Source organism: Arachis ipaensis, chromosome B10 (assembly GCF_000816755.2).
Source record: "Arachis ipaensis cultivar K30076 chromosome B10, Araip1.1, whole genome shotgun sequence".
Classification (NCBI taxonomy): domain Eukaryota; kingdom Viridiplantae; phylum Streptophyta; class Magnoliopsida; order Fabales; family Fabaceae; genus Arachis; species Arachis ipaensis.
Genome location: NC_029794.2, coordinates 14,731,859 through 14,740,122, shown reverse-complemented (window position 1 = coordinate 14,740,122; position 8,264 = coordinate 14,731,859). Strand labels below are relative to the sequence as shown.

The 8,264-nt window shown below is 36.1% G+C and overlaps 1 long non-coding RNA gene across 1 annotated transcript in view; it reads right to left on the bottom strand.

Annotated features, from left to right (window-relative positions):
* LOC110267557 overlaps nt 1-3,742 on the bottom strand; it is an 8,871-nt gene extending 5,129 nt beyond the window's left edge. The window contains exon 1 of the long non-coding RNA XR_002355308.1: nt 3,732-3,742. This is a non-coding gene — a long non-coding RNA (uncharacterized LOC110267557). The remainder of the gene's footprint in view (nt 1-3,731) is intronic.

The window sequence follows — 8,264 nt, the reverse complement described above, 5'->3', positions numbered from 1 at the left end:
TAAGTTATATGTTACTTTACAAAGGATATAATAGAATTCACCTATACATATATGTGTGTAAATAATATTTCATTAGAAAAAGATATTATCAATTATTTTTTTAGTTTAATTAAGTAAAAAAACTAGAGTATAATACTACTAAGAATATTAGGGATTAGTCTCGTGTCCATGGAGATTGTATGCATGGGGTAAGCAAACTCATATTTGGCTTATTAGAGGATGGTAGAGTATCATTAAGAAGGAATGTTATATGTATTGTTTTGTGTATATTTTTTATTTTTATTGTTAGAAACAAGAGAACAATCTAAAGAAAGTGTTTTGTGTATTATTTAGTCTGATCTAAAGTACAATGTACAAGGGGTATATATAGGTGCCAGAAGAATCAAAGTAATAAAAGCATAGAATCCTACAATTAATATACAGATATGCTATATAAATATAAACGATACTAACTGATCTAAAATGATTCTAATAATTCTCTAATGATTCTCTAACATCCCCCCTCAAACTCAAGTGGGAGCTAAGGAAACCATTTTGAGTTTGGATAACAAAGTCTGGAAACGAGTCGGGTGATGAGCTTTCATGAAGATATCAGCAGTCTGATCCAGTGTTCCAATAGCAATGAGACGAACAGCATCAATAAGGATACGTTGCCGAACAAAGTGACAATCAATCTCAATGTGTTTGGTGCGTTCATGAAAGACAGCATTATGGGCAATCTGAATAGCACTGTGGTTGTCACAAAAAACATCAATAGGACTGAGGAGCACCCAAATCTTCGAGAAGCCAACGAATCAAGATAACCTTAGCAGTGGTGTTAGCAAGGGCACGGTACTCAGCTTCAGTGCTGGATCAAGCAGTGAACGTTTGCTTCTTAACACGCCAAAAAATGAGAGCGTCACCAAGAAACAAACAGTAACCAGTAGTAGAACCACGATCAGTGGGATCACCAGCCCAATCAGCATCGGAGTATGCCTGAAGGGACAAAGAGGAATGGGCAGAAAAATAAAGGCCATGAAATAGAGTGCCTTTGATGTAGCGAAGAATGCGAAGAACTGCCGCATAGTGAGTAGTATGAGGAGCTAACAAGAACTGGCTAAGTACATGAACATTATAGGTGATGTCTAGTCGGGTGACAGTTAAGTAAACAAGGCCTCCAACTAGCTGTCGATAGAGAGTAGGATTATCCAAAACAGTGCCATCCATAGGAGTAAATCGAACATTAGGCTCAAGAGGAGTAGACTCAGTGCGACTATCTGTAATTCCGGCTCGAGCAAGAAGATCTGAAGCATATTTAGCTTGAGAGAGATAAATGCCATCATCAGTGGATATGACTTCTAGACCAAGAAAATAGCTGAGAGAACCAAGATCTTTCATCTCAAAAGTACGCTGAAGGGACGCCTTGAGATCAGAGATACCATCAGCATCATCTCCAGTAATGATCATGTCATCAACATACAAAAGTAGAAGAACAACTCCACGTTCACTTTTACGAATAAAGAGAGAATTCTCATGAGGACTGCAAGTGAAACCAAGACTGCATATGGTAGTGCTGAACTTGTCAAACCATTCACGAGGAGCTTGCTTAAGCCCATAGAGTGCCTTGCGAATGAGACAAACTTTTCCAGAAAGACAAGGATAACCCGGAGGGGGTTTCATATAGACCTTCTGTTTTAAATCTCCATTAAGAAATGCATTCTTCACATCAATCTGACTGAGAGACCATTTTTTGACCGCAGCAATGGCAAGAAGAGCTCGAACAGACGTGAGACGAGCAACAGGAGCAAAAGTATCTTCATAGTCAATACCATACTCTTGTGTACAACCCTGAGCAACCAATCGTGTCTTATAACGGTCAATAGAACCATTAGAGCGAGTCTTGATCTTGTATACCCATTTGCTTCCCATAACTTCTTGATTAGAAGGAGAATCAACCAAGTCCCAAGTGTGTGCTTTTTCAAGTGCCTGTATTTCCTCCTCCATTGCTTGTTGCCAATTTGGATTTGTCGAGGCTTCTCTGAATGACTTAGGTTCATGTTGATGAAGAATAGTAGAAAAAAATGATAATCAAGAAGATGAGGAGGTGGATTTCTCACCCTGGAACAGCGAGTGGAAGGAGGAGGCATGACGGTAGGAGTAGGAGCGTCGTCCGGTTCGGAATCATCGGGAGATGGAGAAGGCAGAAGAACAGGAGGCTGTTGAGGGTGACTCGAGATAGAACTTGTTGAATCATCACTAGGAAAAAGATCAACATTGGGGTTAGTGAAAAAATGTGACTGAGTAGGAGGAATAGACTCAAAGGAGGAGAACCAAGAAAACATGTGATGCTCCCAGAAGACAACATGACGAGATATACGAATACGTTTAGAGAAAGGATCCCAACAATGATAACCCTTGTGTTCAGTGCCATAACCAAGGAAACAACACATACGAGCCCGAAGTTCAAGTTTACTATGTTCATGAGGCTGAAGAAGAACAAAACAAACACAACCAAAAACTCGAAGAGAACTATAATTTGGGGAGGTATAATAAAGACGCTCAAAGGGAGTAACATTACCAAGAACAAAAGAAGGGATTCTATTGATAACATGATTAGCAGTAAGAACAGCTTCACCCCAAGTACGCTCTGGACACGAAGAAGAAAGAAGCATTGCACGAACAGAGTCAAGAATGTGACGGTGTTTGCGTTCAGCTTGGCCATTTTGTTGAGACGTATCAGGGCAAGAAAACTCAGACAAGGTACCCTATTATACAAGAAAGGTTAAGAGTTTGGAATCACGTTATTCCATAGCATTATCACGGCAAAAAACCTTAATGACCTTAGAAAACTGAGTTTTAATCATAGTGGCAAAGTTAAGATAAATCTGAGGTAATTCATGGTGATTAGTCATCAAATAAACTCAAGTAAAACGTGAATAATCATCAATGAAAACAACAAAGTATCGAGTTCCTCCCATAGAAGCGGTGGGAGCGGGACCCCAAACATCAGAGTGAATGAGATCAAAAGGAGAGCAAGCAAGAGAGAAATTATTGTGAAAAGATAAAGCAGGTTGTTTGGCAGTTTGACAAGAAATGCAATCAAAAGATTCATTAGGAACATGACCCAAAAACACCTTGAGACACAAGAGGACGCAATTTTCCTAAGGAGATGTGGGCAAGACGTTGATGCCATAAGTGAAGGGTAGATAGAGAAGAAGTAGCACAGAGATTTGGTACAGGAGGAATATGAAGATTCTCGACTTCAAACAACCTTCCAACCTTACGTCCAGTCCCGATGACTTGTCCTATCCGATGATCCTGTACACGACAACCAGAGATAGAAAAAGTGACGTCAAAACCCACATCAACAAGTTGACCAACAGAAATAAGATTAAAGTTTAAGTTGGGAATAAAATAAGTATTAGGAAGATTAAGAGTCGACTGGGAGATAGAACCCTTGTGTGTTGCATGCAAGAGGGAACCATTAGCAATATTGACAGAAGGTCCATTTGTAGTGGTAGACAGAGACGAGAAGAGATTACGCAATGGAGACATGTGATTAAAGCATCCCGAGTCAAAATACCATTTAGAATTACCTAGATGAGTCGAAAGCGCAGCAGGGGTATTACCAGAAAGGGAGAGAAGACGCTGAAGAAGAGATGCAATATCAAATAGAGAGACAGGAGACGGGTTGAGAGGAGCAGAGGTGGTAGATTCAAGAGTAGCATCAACAGCAGAAGCAAGCTCAGTACGTGGTGGGTGAGTAGGACAGGTAGTAATCAAATGTCCCGAGAGCTTGCAATAATGGCAAAACAGTTGTGAACAATGGTAGCTAATATGACCTTTCTGGTGGGATGTGCGACATTCAACAGAGGGACAGACGGAGAAGAGGTGCCCAATACGGTTATAATTTCGACAGAATTTATCATTTTTGTGTGTGGTAGCAAAAATAGCTGACTTTTCCATAATAGCAGATACAAAGATAACGGAGAGGAGAGAAAAACTACAACTTGGGAGCCGAAAATGAGAAAACAGAGGGCAAAATCGGAAAGAGCTCACCAAAAAATCTTAGGGAGGGTCCCACGAGCTGCCACGTCAACTGCCACGTCAGTAGGAGAGGGCACATGGCGCAGCGTGATTAGAGGCGAAGAACACATCAGCAAACACGTCAGCACTGACAAGGTGCGCGGATCAACCAACTGTCCAGGTCGGGTTCGTGCGCGGGTCTGGTGGGTCGGTGCAGAAGCGGTCGCGGGTTGAGCGAGGAGAAGCGTGGGTGCGACACGTGGGAGCATCTGGGCCGTTGATCAAGGGCCCAATCCAACGGTGTGGAATTAATCTGGAAAGGAGAAGAAGCTGATGATGACAGGGACTTCCGGCGGCACGTGGAGGCGCGTGAGACGGTTTCCGGCGATGAATTTGGTGGCGTTGGAAAGCTTGCAACAAAGAGAAGGCGAGGGTGACGGCGGTGACGAACCAAAGCATCGGGAGAGACTCGAAAAGGGAGGACAAAGTACTGCTGGAGGAGACAAAATAACAGAGCTAGAAACCAATTGTTTCTGAAAAAAAATAACCTAAGCTCTTAAGAAACAAGAGACTAAATTAGAGAAAGGATTTGTGTATTATTGAATGTATTCAAGTTGTCTGGAATGATACAATATAAAAGGGTATTTATAGAAGCTAAGAGAATTGTAATAATAAAGACGTAATCTTCTATAATAAATATTTAGATATACAAAATAATACTAATTGATCCTAATTATATTCTAACATCCCCTTCAAACTCAAGTGACAACTTGAGTTTGAAACTTATTTAAAACAACGAAATAAAGAGAAAAAAACTGCATAAACTGATAAAACGGGTGTAGACGGAACTTCCGGAAGAAAGCACAGATGGAATTGCCGCTTGTCTAAAGGAAGTGCAGATGGAACTGCCGCTAGTCTGAAGGAAACGCAGACAGAACTGCCGCTTGTCTGAAGGAAGCACAGACGAAACTGCTGCTTGTCTGAAGGAAGCACAGACGGAACTGCCGCTGTCTGAAGGAAGTGCAGACAGAACTGCCAGAAAGAAACACAAACGGAACTGCCATAAGAAAACACAAACGAAATACAGATGGAACTTCCACGAGAAAACACAGACAGAACTGCAACGAGAGAACACAAACGGAACTGCCACGAGAGAACGTATATGGAACTGCCACGAGAGAATGCAGACGGAACTGCCACGAGAAAACGAAGATGAAACTGCCGAAAGAGAGCGAAAACTATATGATTTCTTCATGAGAATAGGTAAGCAGCGGATGACAATGGTGTTTGATCATTCAACTCGAAAAAAAAGACAGAAAAAATAGGCTAGTTGGTGAGGTGAAAAAGCATCAAAGGAGTGACAAAAGAGAAAGAAGAATGGCATAGGAAAAAATACAAAAAGTACGGTGATTCACTGCAAGGGAAACAACCTATCCTCTTCAAGGAGGATACTATGGCTCTGATACCATGTTAGAAACAAGAGAACAATCTAAAGAAAGTGTTTTGTGTATTATTTAGCCTGATCTAAAGTACAATGTACAAGGGGTATATATGGGTGCCAGAAGAATTAAAGTAATAAAAGTATAAAATCCTACAATTAATATACAGATATGCTATATAAATATAAACGATACTAACTGATCTAAAATTCTAATAATTCTCTAATGATTTTTTAACATTTATTAATAAAAATAACTCATAATAAAAAGTGAGAGAAGATAAAAAAAAATTATATTTTATACTATAAAAAATTATATACAAAAATAATGCAAATATCGTTTTTCTAGTGTGTATAGTTAGCTACAAGAGGCTCACTTTATATTCTATATTTGATATTGTATACCATTTTTTTCTTTCATCACTAGTTAAAATACCTTAAGCTAATGAAACAACAAATTAATAGCCGGCCTGTTATTGAGTTTAAAAGGTTTAATTATGCAATAGCAGAGGTCTCGGGAATTGAAAGTAATTGGAGAATGATATATAGTAAGATAATGATATATTATCAAGAATTAATAATATACACGATGTATCTTTATACTTTTTGTTTGATACATTATTGATAACAAAATTCAAACTTCTTATTAATTGTAACTTTAATAAGTTGCTACTAGATAGCATAATTTCTCATCGTATCATTTTCTATTAACTATATCTTTAAACTTGAATAATTTTACTTTTGGACTTAATTACATTTTCTTTACCTCGTAATTCATATTTTTAAGTAATGATAATTACTTAAGTTAAACTTTAAAATCGTTCTTAAAATTTTAATTATGTCAATTACGTTTTTAAGATTAATAAAAATATATTATATTAAACTTGACCTATTTTTTGATAACGGTAAGATAATATGGTTTGATGATATGGACTATTAGTGATATATGTCACTTTATAGTTTGACAACGTGTAATGGTATGATATTGTATTGATTAGTGAGACGTAACATGCTGATATAGACAATTATGCCATGTATCATAATGCTAATTGATCACGTGTCACTTTATGCCATATATTGCAACAATATTCGTTCATGTGTCATCTACTATGTTATCATTGTAGATGCATTAAACTAATCTCTTACTTTATATTATGTGATTTATTTTAGACTCTAAATTGAATGTCATGCATCAAATTTGTCCTTTCACTAGTTTTTTTTTTTTATAAATTTAAAATTCTCAACATGTTTTAATGCATTAATTTTAATTCTATTTTTTCACATATTGATTAAATACAAGTGCTTTTATAAAATATTTTTTCTCTTGCAGGTACCGCCCTAACCACCATCTTGAAGTTGACATGAAGGCATTTCAGGCACCTTCACTACCATCTTCGACATCTTTCGTCTAGGATAGACGAAAGAGATCGTAGATGGAAGTGAGGATACTTAAAGTGTCTTCAGTCTAACCCATTTACACACAACAAAAAATGTGTATTTCATAAGAATCGAAAAAAAAAAATGTGTATTTTGATTCTTGATTTAAAAACACATATTTTTGGATGAAAAAATGTGTCTAATCAATCATATAATTCTTTTTTTAATAATAGGGTAAAATATATTTTTTATCCCTGAAGTTTTACAAAAGTTTCAAAAATACCCCTAAGTTTTATTTTGTTTCAATTTTGTCCCAAAAGTTTTCGATTTGCATTAAATATATCCCTGACGGCAAATTTTTCAAAAAATTTAAGACCAATTCAATAACAATTTCATAAAAACAACCCTCAATACAAGCAAATCAAGCATAATTTTCATGCATTATTGTTAGATTGGTCTTAAATTTTTTGAAAATTTAGCCGTCGAGGGTATATTTGATGCAAATCGAAAACTTTTGGGACAAAATTGAAACAAAATAAATCTTATGGATATTTTTGAAACTTTTATTAAACTTTAGGGACAAAAAGTATACTTTACCCTTAATAATAACATATTTCTATATTACAAAATTTATTAATGTTAAATTATTATAGAAAAAATATATAATTAAAACTAAAATCTTAAAAAAATTTATAAAAATACTTGTATTTAAATGATACGTGAAAAAATAGAATTGAAATTAGTACATCCAAAGATATTGAGAATTTTGAATATTTAAGAAAATGAAAAAAAAATTGTGAAGGAACTAGTTTGGTGCATGATATTCAATTTCAATGACTAAAATGAATCATTTAATGTAAAGTGAAGGACTAATTTAGTATATCTACGATGATATAACATAGCAGATGATACTAGATGAATATTATTGTAACACGTGGCACAACTCGACACGTGACCAAATATCATTGTAATACGTGGCACACTTGTTCACATCAGCATATTACGTGTCACTGGTCAACACATCATCATACCATTATACGTAGCTAAACTATAGAGTGACACATGTCTCTAATAGTCAACATCATCAAGCCAAATCAGCACGTTGTTAATGGAAAATTAGTCAGGAACTAACATAGTGCACTTTTGTCAATCTTAGGGCGCAATTGGAATCTCAAGAATAATTTTAGTGCACGATGCTAATCTTAGGGACCATTTTAAGGTTTAACTCTAATTACTCACCTAATTATTATAGTCTACGATTCACTATATATGCTAGAAGTTTATTAGACTGTGTTTGTTTTCTGAAATGGAAATAAAATTATGAGACTTAGATTGGGTATTGTATTTAAATTAAAATTTTGGTCTCAAAATATAAAATTTTAATTTTTTCGGTACCTCTAAAAAATAGGAACATAGAGGATTAAAATTTTTAAGAGTAAACACT